Source organism: Callospermophilus lateralis, chromosome 14 (assembly GCF_048772815.1).
Source record: "Callospermophilus lateralis isolate mCalLat2 chromosome 14, mCalLat2.hap1, whole genome shotgun sequence".
Lineage (NCBI taxonomy): Eukaryota > Metazoa > Chordata > Mammalia > Rodentia > Sciuridae > Callospermophilus > Callospermophilus lateralis.
In genome coordinates, this window is record NC_135318.1 from 13,832,775 (window position 1) to 13,857,846 (window position 25,072).

Sequence of the window (25,072 nt, forward strand, 5' to 3'; positions counted from 1 at the left end):
TGGTGCAAGAATTAAAATCAAGAATCAATAAATGGGATGGATTCAAACTAAAACGTTTCTTCTCAGCAAAAGAAACAATCAGTGAGGTGAATAGAGAACCTACATCTTGGGAGAAAATTTTTACCCTTCACACATCAGATATAGCACTAATCTCTAGAGTATATAAAGAACTCAAAAAGCTAAGCACCAAAAAATAAATAGAAATAAATAACCCAATCAATAAATGGGCCAAGGACCTGAACAGATACTTCTCAGAAGTATACAATCAATCAATCAACAAATATATGAAAAAATGTTCATCATCACTAGCAATTAGAGAAATGCAAATCAAAATTACTCTCTTTTCATTTCACTCCAGTCAGAATGGTAGCTATTATGAATATAAACAACAATAAGTGTTGGTGAGGATGTGGGGAAAAAGGTACATTCATACATTGCTGGTGGAACTGCAAATTGGTGCAGTCAATATGGAAAGCAGTATGGAGATTTCTTGGAAAATTGGGAATGGAACCACAATTTGACCCAGCTATCCCTCTCCTTGGTCTATACCCAAAGGACTTAAAAACAGCATACCACAGGGACACAGCCACATCAATGTTTATAGCAGCACAATTCACAATAGCTAAACTGTGGAACCAACCTACATACCCTTCAATAGATGAATGGATAAAAAAATGTGGCATATATACACAATGGAATATTACTCAGCAATAAAAGAGAATTAAATCATGGCATTTGCAAGTAAATGTATGGAGTTAGAGAAGATAATTCTAAGTGAAGTTAGCCAATCCCCAAAAACAAAATGCCAAATGTTTTCTATGATAGAAGGAGGCTGATTCATAGAGGATTAGGGAGGGGGAGCATGGGAGGAATAGAAGAACTCTAGGGCAGAGTGGTAGGAGGGGAAGAGAGGGGGCATGTGGTTAGAAATGATGGTGGAATGTGATGGATATTATTATCCAAAGCACAGGTATGAAGACATGAATTGGTGTGAATATACTTTGTATACAACCAGAGATATGAAAAATTGTACTGTATATGTATAATAAGAATTGTAATGCATTCCAATGTCATATATAAATAAAAAATTAATTTAAAAAAGAAAATAAACATTGAAGATATTTAGTAGGCAACTTTGCTTTAAATTTATCAGAAGAAAAGTTATTGGAGAAAATGGAGGCCATGGCATGGAAAAGTTACCAATTCAAATCCTTCTGTTTGTGCTTAAAAAAAAAAGACTTTGGATTCTGCATGAAGCAAGAGTCTCAGAAGGTAACTCTAAGATCACATTGGGACACTTAAATTTCAGAGCACAAAAGGAAGTGATGTGAGAATTCTTCAGGATAGAATAGTAGATATTTGGTTCCAATGAGTGATATTTGTCCAGTGCAGGTAAGTGCTTACTTAGAATTTGGAATGATGGGTTGCAGACATCAGCACTCTGACCCCCTGCTAGAAGAGAGCTAATTCATTTACACTGTACCTCCTGGGCCAAGAGAATGAGATGCATAGGGAAGAATGGGACTCTGGCCCTCAGTGAGGATTTTTGAATCAGAATGGTCTCCAATGGCCAAGGTCAGCAACTGTCCATCTATTCTGTCCTGGGCTATTCCTTTACCATTTAGCCCTGACTTCTTTCATAAATTTTTGGCCTCAGCATCTATTGAATGGTTTCTATCTTCCCAGATCCTGACCTTAGTGAATGCATCCAGAAGCCAACATGCATATACTGCTCTTGCTGGATTATCTGCTGATACATATTTTGATGAACCCAGAAATACCCCTTGTGCTGACAGTGTAGCTCCACTTGTAGATGAGATTTGGAGTATTATATTGCCAAGAAAAAGTGGCATTATAGATCTTTCTTTGTTTCCCTGTTTGTCTTACATAATGATACTACCTCACAACAGTTTGAGACTCCCCAAGTCAGGGTACTTACTGGCCAGTTTTTGATGTAACTAAATCTGGGATCACTGGAGACTAAAAAGAAAAAAAGGGAAAGAAACAGTCTCATATGCCCCATACAGACATTTCTCTTTCTAGCTGCTCACTTCCAGAGAGTTTTGCCAAGTGAAAAATTCCAGAACATCAGGCTTTGACAGGACCCTTGAGATTTTATTAACCCCTAACTTTATAGTTTAGAATACTGAGAGCAGGAGAGATAAATTTTCTAAGCTTAGGATGCTAGAGAGTGTCTGAGCCGCGGCTGGTCTGGATGACTCCCTGCCCAGTGCTCTTCCTGCTCTCACCAGGCTGCATCTTTCAATAGTTCTTGCCTTAAGAACATCGTCAAGGCAACTTTGAACATGCACATTCTTAATGAGAAAAATTCTGGGCAGAATGTTACTTTGTTCAAGGACTTGGGTACTATTTCGAGGTCTCTCTCTGGTAATTTTCTGGGGAGGAAGCACCTAGGGCGATCGCTTACGTAAAACCACAGTAGGCAGAAATTTCTAGCTTATTTTAACCTCTTACCCTTTTAAATAACTTCATTTGTACTTCTGATACATGAAATGGTTAACCCTGTCGAAGGAGAGCTAGAGACAGAACCTAATCCCAGCTTGATGCAATTACTTTAACATGAATTTAAAATGAAATTAAAGTTAACAGTTTAAACTGATGTTTGAGGGTTTTAAAAAGATTTAGTTTCCTTTGGAACCACTGTGTTATTTGATCCAGTACAATCTTTTTGAGCTCCATGCATAACATCTTTACCCAAGTACCATTACTACCAGATTATGCCCATAGGTTGAGTTACAAACGTCTAAAAATCTTAAAATTATTAAGCTCAGATTAGAGTGTTCAAAGACTATGGTGTTATTTTAGTCTCCTGCCATATCCTCCATTTACTATAAACTTGTTATATTGGCATTCAAATAAAATGTCATAAAGCAAGTATGTAAGGAGGTGTTTGGGGTTTGTTTCAGGCCTCTGCGAGCCAAGTTTGCATGGCAACCAAGATGTATAACAGAAACACTCAAATGGTCTTCATAAAAAGAAATGCTGAGCAGAGCTCGAGTCAGGCAACTCTAAGTCAGGGCAGACTATTAGAGCTGGTCAGAGTTGCAACCGAGGGCACGGGTAGGGACAGCCTGTTATCCCGTGTTGCTCAGTGGAACTTCACGTCCCTTTTTCCTGCGGCCACCAAGTTCCAAGGCCTCCGAGGTCAAGCCTCCAGAGATGAATTTGCAGACATTACAGTTGGGAGAATCCCTCCACACCACCTTAACCAAACCCCTTGTTTTATAGATGAGGAGATGGGGATCCAGAGCTAGGATTTGTTCAGCTTCAGTGGTCTGTTTGCACAGCAGAAGCACATGAGTATGCTCTAACCGTGTCCCCTGTTTTTCCAATTGAACATAAATTGCAATCGTTCTGAGTTAGAATACAGAAAGCAAGTGTCGGGGCACAGGCTTCCACTTGGGAATTGCCTCTGCACTACAGTAGGGAAAGTTGTTTTTTTCATTTTTTTGTACATAGATCATGGACCTCCCAGATCCAGTAGCTCCCTCCCTAGAAGGTTCCCCTCATAAAAGCAAGTCAATGGCACTTTGTTTCCACCGTGGAGAAGAGATTCATCAGAGCTGAATGAACTTGCATGGCACCCAGAGAAAGGGAGACTCTCTCCTTTGAGACTCTTTGCTTTGTGTTCCTGAAACCTGGATGAAGGATGCAAGAGAAGTGACCAGAACAAGGGGAGGTAGGATCCACAAATTGGGAACTAATGTATTAGTAACGACCGAAGAGGATGCAGTCTATGTGCACAGCTCCAGAGCTGTCCATCCATTTCTAAAGATTCTGACAGCCCTCAGGGTGTCTCTACCCAGCACTGCTAAGAGACAAGCTGATTAAGACCTATGATAAAGATCATCCATGAGTACCTCTGAAAGCACAGAGTGAAATAGGATGAGAAGCCAGAAAATCAATGTTTGGCACTACTGGGAAATGGTACTTCATTATAAAAGAATTTATTGTATGCATGCCTAGAATTACTTTACAGGGTTATCAATTTGTCTCTTCTCTTACCTAAAGTACTTCCATCACTTAGATTCTGTTTGAAATTTGTAGTTTCCAGTGATGAAGGAGATCTAACTGTCAATCAATTAGGATTTGGTCAGAGAAGCAGAGAAACTATGAGTGATATAGAATCAGGGATTTATTGTGGGAATTAGACCTTATACAGTTCTGAGAGCTGGTTATGCCATGGACATAAGACTCTTGTCTCTGAATCTAGTATTTTCTCCAAAGTTCATAGGGCCCATGGATGGATATGAAATGGGCAGAGGGGAACAAAGACAAGCCAGAACCCCATCTGATTCTTCATGCCTCCAGTCTTGATGGTGTGGGTGATGGAGGGTGGTAGAGGTATGTTGGCACATTTTCCATAGAGATGTTTATGCACCTGACTTAGGGAAAAGAAGATTCTTTGGAAGCTGGAAAAGCTATGGGCCCAGCTGCGGCTTCATCAGCAAAGTGAGCCAGCTGATCATGGACAATGTTTGTGAGCTGTACCTGAAGCACACAGATCTTCTAAGTGTGAAAGGACTGTACCTTCACCTCTGCTTCCAATCTTAAGCAGATGCTTCTTGTGCCCAAGTTTATCCTGGAACCATTCAGAGAAAGAAACTCTTAAAAATGTACTTCAAGGTCAGCTAGGTTGACACAATACAAAATCACCACACAGGGCTGGGGTTGTGGCTCAGTGATAGAACACTGGCCTAGCACGTGTGAGGCACTGGGTTTGATCCTCAGCACCACATAAAAAAAAGTAACCTAATAAAATTAAGTTAAAAAAAATTCACCATAACAGCCCTAAAACTTCCACCATGGTGAATTTGAGATATAGTTGCAAATAGTTTGATGGTGTCAATCTTTTTATTTTAACCAATTCTGATGTTGTATAATAGTATCTCATTGAAGATTTAACATACATTACTGGATAACTAAGAAGACTGGGCACTTTATTATGTGTTAACTGGCCTTTGGGGTACCTTTTTTTTTTTTTTTTGGTGACGTTCCCATTCAAGTCTCTTGCCCATTTTTCAATTTGTCTGTTTTGCTTTTTGTTGTAGTTGTTTTGTATGAGCCCCTTTTATACATGTGTTCTAGATACGTTTTTTTTTTCAAATATATATATTAAAATATTCTCTCCCATATGTGGCATGCCTTTTTGACCTGTTATTGATGTCTTTTCATTATTAATTATAGTATAGATACAATATAACATTTTTATTGGTCTATTTGGTGTCCCATTTAAGAAATCTTTTCTTACCTCAAGATCACAAAGTTATTTACTTATGTTGTATTCTAGAAACCTTATATATTTACCTGCTGTAGTGCTTTACGTTTATTTAGATATGTTTTGTCTGTTTCTCTAGCTGTTTTTGGTAGAAGGGCAATCCCCATAGCAGTTCATTCATCTTTCCCATATAAAGGCAGGTGTGTGCTTGGCTTTTTATGTCTTTGCTCTGGGCAACTTAACCTTTAAAAAAAAACGCCTTGAGAGGAAAATTGATGGGTGTTGGGAACCTCACATCTTTTCAGGGTCTTGGCTTCTCAAGTTCTGGCTGCCTTCTGACTCTCAAACTCCAATTGTTGTCTCCTAATCTCATGAGATTGCTAAAACTCTGCTGGATTCTCTACTGAGCAGCCATGCTCCAGGAGGCTTCAACCTGCTCCAAAAATTAGCAACTGAAGAAAAGAAACGTGATGGATAGTATGTTAGTGCACTTCTTTCTCTCTGAGACCTTTGCCACCCAAATCAAAAATCACCTCCTGATGCCTTCACAAAGTTTTCTCTCCCATTTTATCTGGGTGTGACAGTCCTTCTATACTCTTTATAGTTCCAACAAATGGAGTCCATGTAAATTGATTTATGCTCTTGATGTTTTTGCTGATTCTAGCACTTCATGATTTTTTTTCTTCTTTGTATACTGTTTGAGTTTCTCCAGAGAAACAGAACCAATGGGATAAATATTTGTGTGTTTGTTTGATTGCTTGTTTTAAGGAATTGACTTATGCAATTTTGGAGGCTGACAAGTCCAAAATTCTACAGGATGAGTTGGCAACCTGGAGACCCAAGAGAGCTGGTGGTATGGTTTCAGTCTGGAGACCAGAGGGCTCAAAAACCAGGAGCAAGTCAATGTCCCAGCTCAAGGGTAGTAAAAGAAAATATCTTATCATTCTTGGCAGATAGTCAGCTTTTTTGTTCTATTCAGTCCTTCAATGGACTGTATGAAGTCTACCCCTTCTAGAAACATCAATCTGCTTTGCTCAGGCTACTCATTAAAATGGTAATCTCGCACAAAACAGCTCCCCAAACTACCCAGAATAACGTTTGACCAAATATTTGGATACTCTGTGGCCCAGTCAAGGTGACACTTGAAATTAATTTCCACAAATAATAATTATTGCCTGGGGGTCTGCCATTTAATAGGGAGACTTACTTGTGGACTATTTGCCACGTCTTCAGTGAGGTTTATTTTTTTCCCAAGGACTTTGTGTTTGCTTCTTTAGATAGTCAGACCATTTTAAATTGAGGACATGGTTTGTGGGGTTTTGAATCCACCCATATTGTAAGATTTGGGGTACAACAACATCAAGGGCTGATTTGTAACAACAGCTTCCAAGACACATTTTACTTCTGCTTTGCTCTTTACTAAGGCAGTTCTATGGGCTTGGAGGTGGTAGGCAGGCTTAATCTTTGTTCATTTATATACTGAGATATATCACTCAGCATTTCAAATTCCTAATTTTATAGTGAAGAAATTTTACTACTAAATCCTTTACCTTGGGTTATTGATGTTTTCTGTCCTTACAATGCACAAGGCTAAGAAAATTTAAACAAGTTTATTTGGTTGTACAAATGGTCTTGTAGCTAAAATGTTTTACTTTCTGCATACTTCTTTGGTTTTCCATCTTTACTAATTTTGGGCTTGAAAAATTCTTACCATCTTACCAACTCCCAGCATGTGAAGCAAGTTTAAGAATACTTAATCAAATATTTATATATTGTTATATAGTTATTCAGACTGTATATTTTATTTGTATTATATCATGTCATACATATCATATTGTAATATATCTATTACACAATACATATTATATATCATACTATATAATGTAATTCAATATTATGATTACATAATAAAATGCTTATATAAGGCAATTTTATATTATATCATATTACATTATATTTTTATGGGTCTGGCAAGGTGCCTGGACTGACCATCTTATAGAACATAACTAAAAATCTTGAACAAAATATTAAAAGTAAATCCATATTTAAGCCTCTCAAATTGGGCTAGGGATGTGGCTCAAGTGGTAGTGCGCTCGCCTGGCATGCGTGCGGCCCAGGTTTGATCCTCAGCACCACATACAAAGAAAGATGTTGTGTCCGCCGAGAACTAAAAAATAAATATTAAAAAATTCTCTCTCTCTCTCTCTCTCTCTCTCTCTCTCTCTCTCTCTCTCTCTCTCTCTCCCACTCTCTCTTTAAAAAAAAAAAGCTTCTCAAATTGAAAATCATTAACAGATTTTATAATCCTTATTTTTTGTGAAGACAAATGCAATTTCTTGCAGAGGTTAACTGATATTCTGCAATCCTATCCTCTCCCCCATCTTCCCTAGGGCCAACCTCATGATGGTCTGCCAGTATCCAAGTTTTATGTCTTTACATGTATGTATAAGAATGGACTCTTTAGGTACATTTTTCCCAGATTTATATATTTTTTTCACTTACCATTACAGTTAAAAGAGAATCTATACCCTTGGCCTCACGTTTCCATATTAAACATCCTCCATCACAGTACCTCTTCACATTTTTACTCATTACTTATCATGGGATGAGATGTGAATTACCTAAGAGGTGAGTTTGGAAAAAGCAATCTTGTTGGTCTCTGTCTGTGTTGGGCATAGAGCTTCTCTAGAATGTCAGCATTGAGTTCTGCCCTCCATCATGTGGTCAGAGTTCTATTCTTTATGGAGAAGGCCCATGGGCCCATGACTGTGAACTATGTCAGTAAATTATGCAAAACTGCATAATTCATGGAAAGTGCTAGGAACCTCATTTTGACTACAGATCTGAGCCATAGTCTTTCAATCAGTAACATTAACCATATCTATCTACATGTGTGTGTGTTTGTGTGTGTGTGTGTGTGTGTGTGTGTGTAGATTTTGAGAAAGAACATGATATGAGGTGGAGATTGTTGATACATCTGGACAGATGGAGCTGAACTAAACTCCTGAGGTCCTGCATCAGACCAACACAGCAGTGCAGTGATATTAGCACAGCCAATATATTAGCACTGTGCTTTGCAGAGAGAACCATCACACTGGGTCAGACCCTGCTGGGGAGGCATGGCTGAGATCTGTGTGTATTTATGAGATTGTCTTAGGGAATGTCAAATGATGGACACAGGGACCTAGAGAGGCAACAACCCCACCTTCTTCTTTTGATTCTACAAAGTCCAGGAGAAAGAACAGAAAGTAAGATTTTGGCACCCCTAACTTTGCAAACTAATATTTGCCATCTACGCAGATTCCTTTGGGATTTTTAAAAATGCATATCTCCATAACAAATGGGTCCCAACCCCAGCCCAGATGTAGAACCAAGTCATTTGCTGCTGTGAGAACAGGGTGTATAGAGATCAGGACTCAGAACAGGGTGTATAGAGATCAGGACTCAGTAGACCGGGACCTGTTTCAGAAAGAGCAGTAGGTGGTCTGGAAGCATGTTCTGAAAGCATTTAGAGTCGTTTTCCTGGGTGGACACAACACTACTGCCCACAGAGGAGAGGGCAAGAATGCTTTGTTGGGATCAGTGGATGAGACCCCTAATTACTAGAAGCAGAACCTTTTCCTGGAGAGAAAAGGATGGTTTTGTCCACAGTCAGCAGAAGCCATTCTATCCACAAAATCAGTGCACTCCTTAACCAGCTGCAGATGCCCATGTTCATCAACTTAGTCTTCAACTCAGTAATCAAAATGTTTGGGCTCCTTCTTTCACTATGGCAGAGCATAATTTGTCATTAAGCTGCAAACAGATGATTCTGCACTGACATGAGGGAGACCCCTTAACTGACTGTCACTGAATCAATTGACTGGTTTAATTAACACCTCCCACTTTTCTCTTTCTATTTGTGTTTTTATCAGCTTTTTATTATGAAAAATTTCAAACATATTCAAAAGTCCAGAGAATCATATTATGAGCCCTCAAGTACCCTGAGAAGTGAAATTCCTGCGTCAAAAGGTAAGTGCACCAGTGATTACATTGGATGTGACCGATTTCCTCCTGGTGGGATTCTTTAGATTAATCTAAAGAATCTTTGTTATAAGATCTAAAGAATCTTATAACAAATAAGAGTGTTTATTTCCTCACAGAACCAACAAAACATATATTGTCGACACTTAAAATGTTAGCTGAAATAATGAGTGAGAAATGGTTATCTCACTGCAGTTTAATATATATTTTCTTTCAATGAGTAAGGTTAAACAATTTTCAAATGGGTTGAAAGTTATGTGTATTTCTTTTTTCCTGTGAACTGGGCCATATCTCTGTACTATGATTCTACAGAGTTATTGACATTGTAATTCTCTTTGTAGATGTTCTTAATATATTAAGTATAAATTGCCATTCTTATACATCAAGAATCACATATTGACAGTTTGATAAGGTTGAACCAAATGTTAGATATGTGACCCTTTTATCATTCGTGGAGTTGACAATATTGGTTACTCATATTTCTACTTTTCTTCTTTTCTCCTGAAAAAGTTTTAAAAATTATTTTAAGTAATCAAATTTATGTTTTTTCATCATTACTCATTACTATTGGATGTTGAGTCTAGGATAGTTTCTCCCATGGACACAGAGTGAGGAAGTTAACTAAATCTGCTTTTAGTACTTGCTATGGTTTCACTATCATTTTTAAAAATATTTAAAATGCCTGACCATTTTGGACTTCATACTGATAATTTATCCTGGCACGTGGAGTGGGAAATAAATCCAACTTGACCTTTATCTACGTCCTTATCCAGTGAGCTCGATACTAGTTATTAGAAAATTCCTTGGCTCACCTGAGACGCCACTGCTACCACACAGTATTTTTAAAAAACAATTTCTGGAGATTTTATTCATTTCCATTAATCTGCTTATTCATGCACTATCTCTGAGAGCCATCTCCACATTGCTTGCTTTTTTTTTTCTTTTCCAGGTGCCTCCTAGACATTCTTACTTAATTATTCCTGCAAATTTATTTAAAAATCAATTTGTCTACTAGGCCCAGAAAATTGTTTTTCATGATCCCTTTTATTTTTATTTTTTTGGTAAAGGGGATTAAACCCAGGGATGCTTAACAATTAAGCCACATCCCCAGCCCTTTTTTTTTTTATTTTTTGAGACAGGATCTCCCTAAGGGTCTTAGGGCCTAAGTCGCTGAGGCTGGTTTTGAACCTGTGATCCTCCTGCCTCAGCTTCTCAAGCTGTGGGCATTATGGGTGTGCACCATCATGCCTGGCTCATGATTATTGAGATACACTTAATTTATAAATTATCTCAGGGAAAAGACCTGACGTATTTATGGTGCTTTCTTCCTATCTGAGAATTAGCTATTTTTCCATTTAATTCACTTTAAAAAGTTTTATGAACATTTAGTTCAATTTTGTGTATGTTTTGATTGATTCTGGTCAATTTTACACATGGGTACTTTAGTCATTTATTTAATTAATGTTATCGGTTTTCCTAAATAGTGGTCTATTTTTTCACTATATCACCTAAGTGATACTTATTTATGTATTTGAAGTTCTTTTTAAAGTTATGCTTTATTTTTCATTTACTACATTTCCATAATTGCTTATAGTAGTTTTTCCATTTCTTCATTTTGAGTTTTTCTGATATATATTAATATCATCTACAGAGACAGTGTATATCTTATTTAATTCTTATATCACTAGTTGTTTCCTCTTTTTAAAATTGCATTTATTGATGCATCCAATAGACTGTTAAAAAACAGCAGAGATGAGCCATCTCTAGTTTGTTCCTGACTTGGGTAGAAAAAGTTCTATTGTTTTCCCTTTAACATAGGTGCTGGATTTGGGGTCAAGATATATATAAGTGCATACATATGTCTATATCTATGTATCTAAATATTATTTATCTTTATAAAATTAATCAATTTTACATAAATGAGTATTTAATTGATTGCTTTTTAACATATCTATTCTTCTCTTAAACATGTCAATTGATACTCAGTGCATGCTTCATCCTCCTGGACTTGTAGCTCACTGGGTGGACTGCAAGTTTGCCAAATTTCAATTATGTTTGTTCCCAATGTGCAAGTTGTGCTTGTTATTGTCATCCTATTATTTAGTTATTATATAAATTAGTGACATACTAGTTCAAAACATAATTATTCCGATGATAAATGACCGAGTCAAGCTACACTGCTAACAAAATTGCTGCCAATTTAGGTGAGAATACTGCAAAAGATTAGGGACAATTGTTAAAAAGAAAAAAAAAAATGGATTCTGAACACAGATTACTTCCAAAGTGCCCTTGGTTCTCATGTTGCATTAAAGGAACAGGAAATGGTGGGACATTCATCTGCATGGTTTATGTTCTATAAGAGAAACAACAAGCAACAATACTCAACAAAAAAGTCTTGCTGACTGAATAAACTGCATTACATTGTGTATTCCAAAGATTGCCAGAACGATAGTTCTCACCCCTTATCTTTTTGTTTTTACTATATGATCTTGCCACTTCTCCATCAAGAATTGGAGTCTGTCCTCTCCCTGTGAGTCTGCAGGAACTTTTGCATCTGTCACAAGTACTCCTCCTCTGGGATTTTCATTCTGTTTTGAAGTATTGCTGCCACTCTTCCCCATCTTGTGCACAAAGATCACTACCATTAAAACGGGAAGTTTTACATAGAACGTATTCTGATCATTAGCAGTTAGTCACTTTTTATAAGTTAGATACACATTTTTGTCTAACATAGATTTGTAACCCTAAACACACCAGAACTGAATGGTGAAAGAGTCAATGTAAAAATAAAAATAAAAAATGAGTAAGGAGTAAATTATGTATTTTCAGGGAGTTAAAAAAACAATCATACAAAGAGGACTGGTTCATGGCCACTGAAAGAATGAGACATACATTTCCAAGAATCCACTTGGTTTCATTTGGTACAGCCAAGACACTGATATTTAAAAATAAAGACAAAACAAAACAAAAAAGGAAACATTTTCTGGGGTTTGCTATTCTAGAGATTCTTGCTTGAAATAAAGTTGGGTAGAAAAGTCAGAACATCACAAATATCTAGAGGTTGATTATAAGAGAAAATACAAGACACCCATGTAAATTTAAATAAATAGCAAATAATTTTTAATACAAACATATTCTACATATGAATTAACATACTAAAAGCATTTATTTTCTGAAATTCAAATTTAACTAGGTATTCTATAATTTTGTATCTTTATTTACCTATAATTCACATAGTACTTAATTCACCCCAAGTGTGCAATTCAATGGTGTTTAGTATAGGCATAAAATTGTGCAAACATCACCATAATCTATGTTTAGAACATTTTTGTCATCCCCAAAGGAAATTAGTTAGTACCCATTAGCAGTCACACTGCCACATCCCCAACCTTAGTGCTAGGCAAACACTAATCTACATTTTGTACCACTAATTGGTATCTTGTCTGTGTACATTTGTCTATCTGGATATTTTATATAATTGAATCATAAACTATGCAGCGCATCTTGTGTTCTTATTTTTAAATCAGTACTAATGTAGAGCCAATGGTCTGAAGCAATGAAGAGTAATTCTAACCAAAGAGAATTCATGAGTAAATAAATTCAAGGCAGCAGGTGGAGGAAGTGGCACTCTGAGATCCCGGAGAAGCTTATCTTTCCCACACTGCAGACTGGTATTGTAGGGGACAAAACCTGAGAGCTGTTGGGCACGCTGGCTAGTTTAAGGGAAACATTATTTACTAAGGGAAGACTGGAGCAGCTTCAGAAGACCCAGAGAATCACACCAGTTCCTATGAAGTCTGGAACAACACCCCAAAACCTCACTGGACTGCTTGCAGGGGGAATCTCATCAACCTCTGTCCAGACCCTGCAGGGCATCCCCTGCACATGGGCTGCTGTTGCTAGGATCTCTGCCATCACTGCATCTGTCTTGGGCCTCCATCACACCCCACTATCCTCCCAGACCACAAAAAGACTCCTGCACACCAGCATGAAAATGAGGGGGCAAAAGCACAGATTTCATGAAGAGCCACCATCTTTGATTCTTGGAGTCTGAAGGTGGGGACAGCAATTACGGCAAGCAGGGTCATGACCCAATGCCCTGGCTACTTAAAGATGAGACATGCTTGTTTCTAGCTCTGACCTAAGGGAGACAAGATTCATAAAGTGGGGAATTACCAAACTGTAGGAGAGGTTTTCAAAAAGTCAGGGCTGCCCTAAATATGGCCTGCTTCCACCACAACTACTATGACAATCTCTCTTGATGCTGTTCAGGAGGATACAGAAATGGCTGCTGGCCTTGAGGAAGGTGAAATCGGCTAAGAGAATGACACTAGGCAATTCTCTGACGGAAGCACATCATCCCAGGCCCCAAGACTGAACAAAAAAAATCTCTGAGCCCAAGAATGAAGGCTAGCTCATGATACTCATAGTCCTTATTTGGTGGATTTTCACTCTATAGTATATAATGAAGTTATTAAAATTCACCCAAATTTCCTACTAAATATAAATTCTGCCAAGAAATACCTTTGAAAATTTCTTTATAATTTTTCTTTCAAAACTATTTTTGCTTTCAGTGGTTTCTTCAATTTAGTGAGTGAATCAATTATCACACAAGCTCAAGAATTTTTGTAAAGTAAGAAAGCTGGACATGCAATTTCTATCAAGTATAATGATTTTTTTCTGGCATCATCAAATTTAGCAACAAAAACATTTGACAGAGTGTAAATATTTCATAGACACTCATTAAAAAATCATTCCTTTTAATCTCTCCTTCTTCTATTTGTCCTTTAAATACAAATAATAATCCTTTACTCCAATTCTTTAGTCCAATCATTAAAAAACTTAATGGGTAAAATTATTCTGTGAGGATACTTCTATACTAACTTATCTTTGAGTTTTGGTGGAAAAGAGAGTTTTAAAAGGTCAGAACCCAGCTACAAACCACAGCTGCACAGATCCCAAGAGGTTTTTCTCAAACTAAGAACTCCTTTTCTGTCTCCTCTGGTCTTCAGGTGTTTTGGTCAGATTTTCACTGCTGTGACTAAAGGTCCCCACCAGCACAGTTATGGAGGAGAAAAGGCTTATTTAGGGGCTCACTGTTTCAGAGGTCTCAGCCTATGGACAATAGGCTCCATTTCTCGGGACTCAAGGTGAGGCTGAACATCATGGTAGAAGAGTGTGGCAGAGGGAAGCAGCTCATACGATGATCAGGAAGCAGAGAGGGCCACTCACCAGATTCAAATATATAGCCCAGATCGACAACGCAAATGCCCTACCTCCAACCCACACCCTACCAGCCTGCAGTTACCACTCAGTTAATCCCATTGGGAGATTAATTCAGTGGTTGGGTTAAGGCTCTCAGGACCCAATCATTTCTCCTCTGAACCTTCTTCATTGTCTCACACAGGAGCTTTTGTCTCTCGGTGGACATTTGTCTCTTTACTCCTATGTACACCTCCCACCCAATCCTTAACTTTGGGATAAAGAAAATCCCATCGGAACTCTTCCTGGAAGGGAAAGATAAGCACTGATGGCAAGGGAGTGGAAGACAGTTCATTACAGCAACACAAAACAAAGACGGATGGGCAGAGCTGCTCGCCTTACTATGAAAAACGTTGGAAAAAAGTTTGCAAATACATTGTAGAAGGACCTGAGTGCAGTGATGACTTGAAGATGACAAATGAGAGACATTGTGTAATGACAGAGAAGGGGCCCAGCCTCTTGCAAGGCCCCATAAGTGAGATGTTCAGACAACACAATAAGGTGCAAAGGGTGAGGAGCTGTGGAGCTGAGAAGACACAACAAAGACCAAAGTGCCACATTACGGGAAATAGAATTAACCCCAGCAGCACGTTACAGCATGAGCACAGTCTAAAACTGAACTGTTGGCACATAGAAAAGGCTGGAAACAATCTCAATGAATATGGAGGAAAAAGATTAAGATATTAAAGCAATTAGAATAGGGTTCCACAGTCTAATCCAAGGATGATTAGAGTCTCTGAAGAATACAGTAAGTGAAAAACAAAATGTGTTGAGAATCCCAACAGAAGAGCTATTCAAAGGATTAGGTAAGCACTGAGTCTATTGATCAAAAGTCACACCATCTGGAAAAAAAAATAGACAGATATAGAATAATTGGTACTGTTCCAGAGCTATTGAAGGTAATGGATTTTAAAGAAGCATTAAAAACTAAAGACATAAGATAACAAAATTAAGATAAATACATGTACATATGTATAAATGTTCATGCATTTGTATTTAATATACTAACATTTATTATTATATACTAATATCATATTTACTAATATTATATATTATTTTATTTAAATAAAACAAGCTAATTTCTTAAAAGTTTTTATAGATTAAGTAACAAAATCTAAAACTCAAATAAATATTACATACATGAGAAGAATCTAAAGCAAACAACAGAAGCATTGAGAGGCTTTAAACCTCCATGTGTGTGCTAGCACTTGACAGAAACATACCATACAAACTATACCCAAGTTATAGAGAAATTCACCCATATTTTCATCTGGTTTTGTATAGTTTTTTGGTATTGTTTTTTACACTTAGAACTCTAATTTATTTGGAATTTATTCCTGTGGACATCATGAAAAATGGATCTAATTTTATCTTTCCCAAGTGGCTTTTCAGCTTACCTAGCTTCATCATTGAAAATTTCCATCTTTGTACCAGTGAGCTCAGGAACCATCAGTATCACATTTAGTTCCAATTATTTGCATACTTCTAGCTATTCTATATATTTCTATTTATTATCAGATGCTGTATTGTCACATAATTCCATCTATTTCATATAGTTCCATCTATCTCATAGTCTGGATAACCATGTATTTCCAAACTTTTTATTCTTACTTTTGATTTTTCTGTCTATTCACACTATTACCAAGCTGTTTTAATTATGAAAGTTTTGTAATATGTTTAGTTACCTGAGGAATAGGCCCTAATACTCTTATTTCTCCCTTTTCAGTATTTTCTCTCTTGCATATTTGTTTCTCCATACACATTTTATCAATTTGTCTAGTTTTTCATTGGGATCACAAGAGTTTTATAAATTAATTTAGGCAGAACTGACATCTTGATGACTTGAAGTTAGCTTAAGCAAGAATGAATAATATCATTCTACTTATTCAAGTCTCGATTTTGAACATTTGTCTCTTTACTCCTATTTTATTCTTTTTGTTTTTGTATTTTGTGGGTTTTTTTTTTTTGCTATATTAAGTGGGATTTCTCTCTTCTATCATCTCTTATAACTGGATATTATTTGTACTTATGAAATCTATTATTTCCTTAGCTAACAAAGCATCCTAGTATGTGATGGGCTGAGATTTGTTCTCATTCCCAAATATACTGTGGGCAGGTAATCATCATCACTGAGTCCTTGATGAGAAGGAAGAGTGGATTGAGCTAGCATCTCCAAGTTAAGGCACAGAACTCAGGCCTTTGTTGACTCACAGTGGTTGACTTATTCTGATTATGAAAATACCTAAAACCCAAGCATGTATAGTGACAGTAAGCCATGAACTTTTATGACTATATGATATCTGATCTATTTATCAGAGGATATGAAGTTCAAGAATGCTTTTCACAATGTATCTCTATTAAAATGACATAAATATAAATTTGGTCTGGAATTTTTTTCTACAGTGCTCTTTTATATTTTGATTTCAGTAAAGCTTCCTGTATTACTTTCCTATTCCTAGTATATCTAGCACACATACACGGAGGTTTAAAGCCACACATGCTTATTCTCAGAATCTACAGGTTAGAAGTCCAACATCAGTCTTAGTTCAGGGCCTAAGTACAGACCACACATAATACGAACTCTATCTTTTCACCATGGTCCTTTGATACTTCAATTCAAAAAACTAAATAACTTTTAAATGATGGTTCATTAATATCCTATTTAATTTGAGCATAGTTGGACCTCAAATGAATAAATAAAATTTTGGGTAACCCAAACTGGTCCTGGATTTTACCAACCTCATAAGGGCACATCATCCAGGAAGCCATTTATCAACACTGCACCCATGTATGCCCCTGCTGTTCTTACCCCCAGCTTCTCCGTGTTCATCTTGATGCTAGAGTTTACTTGACAGCCAAAATGGGCTTCATGCATTTAGTTCTGACATTAGCTTTGCAATGTCCTAAATTAATATCCCACCACTGCTTAATAAAAACATTTGGGGCCCATGTATATTTGCAAAAGAAAATATCTGTGTTTTTTTTTAACTGTAGTCTGTAATTGTATTGGACTTTCATACATTATTCCTGCAGAGTGGCAGACACAGTTTTCAGCTCTACTATCTTAATCTATCCCATAAACAACTAAGCTGCTGCAGGGCACTGACTTATTAACACTACTGTACCTGATATTTAAAAATTGCATTGGTTATCTACCCCTTGAATTCCACAAGGATCATCTAATCTTTCATGCTGCATCATATTCTTGTCTATTTAGCCCTGTCCACATCCCAATAACTATTCTCTTGGGGTAACATGTCATCAAAGAAACTCTCTTTCATGGTGTGGTACCATTTAAAAAAAAATCTATTTTGCAAGTTGAGCTTGCAAGTCTGTCTGCCAGCATACCCATTCCTACATCTGCAATTATAATTGAATCCACACAGTTAGATTTAATCATACAATCTCATATAATACATTGCTTGTCATACTTTGCTGCTACGTTAAGCATATGTAGTTTACAAGCTACTGTGTTTTTAGCAATTATTTTTGGCAAACAATTTTATTGATATCTACTATACTGTTTCCCTTCAAGTTTGATCTAGTTGATGTGTATGCACGTTTACAAACACATGCAAAATAAATAAGTTAGAGTAGTTTTGTTTCATAGAACTTGAACTATTCCTGGTTCATTTTTTTTTTAATTTAGTGAGAGACTTTGAGGAATTAGTCTTACCCTAATCCTGTCTTGATTTACATGTAGAACAAAATACCACTTACTGATTTCAGAATTAAAAGTTTAATAGAGATGACATACTATTATATAGAAGATGCTCTATTAATCTATGTCTTCATGGTCATTCTAAATTCTTATCAGGCATGTTATTCTGTCTTCATCAGCATTTGCCTAGAATATCTAAAATGGCTAGAACTTAGTGATTGAAAAAAGCTCAATTAAGCAAATAGGTATTGAGGGATCAAGGGAGTCTTTCTAGCATCATGAGCTTCTAATTTGCCTAGGATTTTCCAACAAAGCATTCTATCACTTTTTCTTATTGAGTTGGGCTGGGACATAGCAAAGATTCTACTAGTTTGGTGCAGATGCTCTCAGTTAGCCAGTAAATAGTATCTGTGTAGCAGCAGAATGGCCTCCCAGCCTGCCTCCCTCCCCACCTGAGCAATAGCCCTCCCTGCACCCCCCATCTCCCATTTCCCTTCCCACAAACCGTTCTGTAGAATGACTTGGGCCTCTTTCCTGGTAGACCATGGGAGTGTTTTGTCTGCATCTAATCTACAAGTCTGATGGTGGCATGTCTTTTAATGTCTCAGAAGCCCAACAAACCTAGATGACATTCTGTGTAGCCTCAGGTTCTGTCTCCCTTGAGGCTACACAAACCCCAGAGGAATCTTTCAATATTCATAAGTATTTTATAAATAAATACAGGTTATACTCATATCTGATTCTGAATGAAATTGTAACACCATGAATATTACTTATTTAAATAGAAAACATCCCCTCATACATAAATAATAAGCATTTAAAGAATATAATCATCATCAAATGCAACACCAAATATAATTCATGGTAAAAACTTGCATCGACTGTATGCTGCAAACATGAGATACTATTATAATCCAGTTGTGTAAAGAGACTTGAGTGACTATGTGGACATCATGAGCCACACTGACCAGCAACTGTTGTCATAATCTACACACTTTGGGTTGAATAAGTAACAAGAAATAGAAAGCTGTTACTAATTTCCCAGTAGTTTAGATTCCAAGATATTCTGTGTTTGTAGGAGACACTTGGTGATCTGGGTACATTTATTGAGCAAAGGCATGTGTTGGCATAAGCAGCTTTTAATTCCAAGAAGTATTCACCAGAAAATGTCAACAAATTGTCACTAAACAATATGTTAAAGATTTCACAGAAAAAAAAATGTAAAGCCTATTGTTAATTTCTGTGTAAATACCACTGCCATTGTAAAAACTAAAACAAAACACCCCCACACATCATCCAAAAAATAATTTTTCATCAAGCAATAAATCACTGAAAAATTGCAAAACTTCACTGTTTAAAAGTAATTTCTGTTTGACAATGCAATTAGCATTTTTTCTAAAGTTGAGGTCAAATGTGAAAACGTTGTCCGACTATGTAAACCAAGACGACAGATTGAATATACTGTGCATACCTTACAAAATTCCAAAAGGGGGAGAGGGCACATAACAGGAGCTGCTCAAAATTTGTTTAGTATGGAAACCTAGCTTCTATTTTGGTTGTAGATGGGAGGAGTTAAAAAAATGGTGTGGAAGGAGTTAAAAAAAATGGTTTGCTGGCATGGCTATCTCTTCAATATATTTAAATGGAGATACTTCTTATATGTCTAGGCATGTAACTGTCTTCCTTGTCTACTAAAGCCAGTTGTGAATTAGTCCATCTAGGACATTGATGAGGTTCTTTGAATCAGTAAAATTACCTAAAACTAAGAATGAGGAGACCAAAACCATTTGCACCAGTTGACAGACATTCTTTCTCCAACGGCTAACCTCTCATTCAGCATCAAGCCCTTCTACCACAGAGCTTGGCTTACTGTTTGCTTTTTCTGGTGTTCTTCAATGTCTGCACAGGCTCCATGAGGTGGCATTTGCATGCCCATGAGGGCCTCTGAATCAACTACCCAGGGAATTTAGGGCTTGGGAAGCAAAGTGAGTAAGTCTAAACCGTCCATCAACTGTGCGAGACCAAGGTGACTTTCACGTGTGTTGGATGTCATGGCAGTTACGGCAGCTGAGGTCCTGTCGGAATCTGGGAACCTGTGCAACCATAATATCTTAGTAATTCCACAAGGAAATTCACGTGGAATCTCCCAACCACACCAGAATTGTATCAATTTCCTTAACATGTTCCAGTTGCACAAAATGCTAATTAAAGGCTGAACTGATATAAATAGTCACCATGTAGCCCATTATAGGTATGGGTGGTAAAACAAACAATGATGTGACAGATGATGCATGTTAATATAAAGAAATTCTATAATGATGTTTCGGTAACACGGTGACCTCTTCAAACACCATTAGGAAATAAAAGGGATGCTGATGGTGAAGGTGATGCACCCTCTAGCTTGTGACTTTTCACCCTAAAAAGGCCCCAAGCACCTCCAAAGAAATTACATCACAGATGAGTGGAGGCAACAAAACCATTAATGGGGGTTGGTTTCCTAACTGCCCCGGGCATTTGGAATTCTGCAACTTAGTCTCAAGCAATAGTGTCTGTCACCTACAAAATTCTCCTGAGTTGAGGTGATCCAGGGAAATTGTGTGTGTGTCTTCAGAAGTCACTATTTTGTCCTTAGGCACTCAAGTTTAAAAACAATTTTGACTCTGTGGAAAATTAAATTTGAAAGATATTATTTTTCACTAAGAGATAAGTCAACCACACATCAAAATAAAACATGTAATACAAAATAATACAAATAATCTCCTGGCAATCAAATGAACATATAAATTAATTAAATTACACAATGGCAAACCATCTCTTATTTCCTTGTCTCTTCATTCTCCTAATACAAATCCCAGGTGATTATTCAGAAATGCTACCTAGAGAAAGCTTATGTGGCAACCAATCCTGTCAAGAGACCTTGACATACACATTTAAGTTGACCGATAACTTTGAGAAAAAAAAATTACATTCTATTAAATTACAAATCACTATGTAAAAATGGCAAATGATATCTACATATTCAGCCTCTGGTAATTCTGTAAGATGAATTCATACTTGTACTATAGTAACAGCTTTATAGGGTTCATCTCATTTACTGTGTTTAATCCTATAGGATGGATGCTATTATTTTCCCAAGTGATTTAGGCACATTTGGGGATACAATGGTAACAAGGGGTTTGCCCCCCTTTCATAGAATTTCCAGTCTGGTGTGGGAAATGAACAGAAATCACTAATAACAATCAATTTAACGAAACAGGGTTACATGCCATAGAGGAAAATTCCTGAGATGCTTCATAACATATAAGAAGGGGGGCTTGGTGGGTCACAAAGGACTGGTCCAGAGAAGTAATATTTGGGACCTGGAGTATAACTAGGATTCATGAAGGCGAGTGGAGGTAGAATCCCTTCCTAGGCAGAAAAATGACATGCAGTGTTGGGGGAATGGAAGGACGTGGGCATGAGATATTTAGATGTTGATAAAACTAGAGTCAGAAGCAAATGTGGGCTGCCTAATATCACACCCAACACTGTCCAGCATCCATAGCTGGCTCTTAGACATTAACTAAAAAGGAGAGAAAAGGAAAAGAGAAGAAAAAGAAAAGGGGAACAGAAGAATAGGAAAACCAAAAAGAGTGGTTAATTATTTTGCCCAACGTCACACAATCAGAATTCAAATTGGGCAGGCAGATTCCAAAGCTCACATCTGGATAAAACATAAGCTTTGGAGTTTATACTCCATATATGATACTAAAATTCATCTCCCTAAGGCATTTCTTTTAAAATTTTGTAGATGCTTCTATTTATTTTAATATTTATTTTTCAGTTTTTTTCGGCGGACACAACATCTTTGTTTGTATGTGGTGCTGAGGATTGAACCCGTGCCGCACGCATGCCAGGCGAGCAAGCGTGCTACCGCTTGAGCCACATCCCCAGCTGATGCTTCTATTTATTAATTACAAACAAGTAATTTTTTAAATGACATTTAATTTTTTAAATGACATATTATGGAAGCTTTCAAACATGAAAGAGAAACAGTATAATGGACATTCCTGCAACTAACCACCATCCATTCTTAACATTTATCAGTATTTTCCTAATGAAATGAGTTTAATGATGTAACCTCAGGATAAAAGAGAAATTAATGAGAAGAACAGTGTTTTATCACCAAGTAGTAGTGTCTTCTGACAAAGATTATTATCTGCAAGTTCCATATTGTAGTACTGCAAATAACTCCAAGCTACAGGTGGTTTGAGAGACAAACCGTATTATCTGCACATTGGGTTCAGTAAAAAAAGAGAAGGAGGAGAAGAAGAAGGTTATTAGTAATATTTGCCACATTCCCACCTGCTACACTAGGCTCCAAACATGGGGATGTCCTTGTCCTCCACTTAATAAGGTAAGAAAGTGCAGTATTTGGTAGGATCTTCTGCAAGGTTGAGTGTTCCTTGGTGCAAAATTGACATTTAGCTGGATGATGGCATAAGTGAATGTCCAAAAAAGGAAATCTGCTTTTGTATATGAACTTCTATGTGATTTCAAAGAAGATCCCTTAGGTGCATTTCAGGAGAGATTTCTGACATGTAGAAAATGTATTTTGCCTTAAGGTTGTTTGTAGCATAAATATTAGAAAGTGCTGTGTAATCTTCAATAATGATAAATGGATGAATGTTTTTAAATGTTATAGCTATCTGTCTTTCATATACCTCTCCATATTTCTGTATCTGTCTATACATACACACATGACCTCAAATACATCTAATTAGCGTGAATTTGAATTTATCTACTTGAAAGAGAGAAAAATTATGTCATCCGTCCTGTCATCCTCCCCACAAATGTTTGTTCGGATCTCATAGGATGACAATTTTCATGTCACTCAAAATATAAACATCATATTAAAATTATCCAACATGCAAAAAACAAAACTTGAATATTGGCTCAGAAGGAAATCAATTGAGTTCTACTTTGAGATAAACCAGATGTTGGAAGGAACAAATAGGGATTTTTAAGTTGTTATTATAACTATCCTCAATGAAGTAAAAGAACAAACTCTCCATGAATAAAATATTTCAGCAGTGAAATAGGAAATTAAATAATATAAACAGAAACAAAAGAGGAAATTCCAGGCCTGAAAAATACAATTTATGCAGATTAAACAGCTGAAAGGACATGGCAGAGGGAAGTATTCCTACACTTCAGGACAGCGCAACGGAAATCGACCAAGAACAGAGAAAAAGAGCAGGGCTGAGGGGCTTCTTAGATAACGTCAAACAGCACAAATAAAAACTTGACCAAAGACAGCAACAAGATACTAACTGAACACCAAGACTCCTAATCCCAAAGAAGCCCTTGTTGAGACACATCCGTGTTGAGCTGTCCAAATTGTTCACATCAGCTCATTTTAATGTACCTCTTTCAGACCCTGACAAATCAATTGGTCGCAAAACTAGTGAGAACATAGAAAATGTGACCAACAAAATTAAAAATCTGATCTGATAGGCACATAGAGAATCTTACCCACAAATAAAAAAAATTATATGTGTATGTATATGTGTATGTGCATATATATACATATACACACAAAACAATTACAAAGATTAACCAAAATTTGAGTTAAAAGACTCTAATACCGTAAAACCAAGGTATGATAGATCACATTTTCTAATCACAATTCTCCTAAATTGGAATTTGATATTTAAAAGATAACTTTAAAATTTACATATATGAAAATTAAAAATTAAAAAATACACTCTTTTTGTCCTTTTTTATTATTATTAGTTGTTCAAAACATTACAAAGCTCTTGACATATCATATTTCATACATTTGATTCAAGAGGGTTATGAACTCCCATTTTTACCCCGTATACAGATTGCAGAATCACATCGGTTACACATCCACGTTTTTACATACTGCCATACTAGTGTCTGTTGTATTCTGCTGCCTTTCCTATCCTCTACTATCCCTCCTCCCCTTCCCTCCCCTCCCATTTTCTCTCTCTACCTCATCTACTGTAATTCATTTCTCTCTCTTGTTTTTTCTCCCTTTCCCCTCACTTCCTCTTATATGTAATTTTGTATAACAATGAGGGTCTTCTTCCACTTCCATGTAATTTCCCTTCTCTCTCTCTTTCCCTCCCACCTCTCGTCCCTGTTTAATGGTAATCTTCTTCTTATGCTCTTCCTCCCTGCTCCGTTCTTAGTTGCCCTCCTTATATCAAAGAAGATATTTGGCATTTATTTTTTAGGGATTGGCTAGCTTCACTTAGCATAATCTGCTCTAATGCCATCCATTTCCCTGCAAATGCCATGATTTTGTCATTTTTTAGTGCTGAGTAATACTCCATTGTGTATAAATGCCACATTTTTTTTATTCATTCATCTATTGAAGGGCATCTAGGTTGGTTCCACAGTCTTGCTATTGTGAATTGTGCTGCTATGAACATCGATGTAGCTGTATCCCTATAGTATGTTCTTTTAAGGTCTTTGGGGAATAGTCCAAGAAGGGGAATAGCTGGGTCAAATGGTGGTTCCATTTCCAGCTTTCCAAGGAATCTCCATACTGCTTTCCAAATTGGCCGCACCAATTTGCAGTCCCACCAGCAATGTACAAGTGAACCCTTTTCCCCACATCCTCGCCAGCACTTGTTATTATTTGACTTCATAAGGGCTGCCATTCTTACTGGAATGAGATGGTATCATAGGGTGGTTTTGATTTGCATTTCTCTGACTGCTAGAGATGGTGAGCATTTTTTCGTGTACTTGTTGATTGATTGTATGTCCTCCTCTGAGAAGTGTCTGTTCAGGTCCTTGGCCCATTTGTTGATTGGGTTGTTTTCTTATTGTTTAATTTTTTGAATTCTTTGTATACTCTGGATATTAGAGCTCTATCT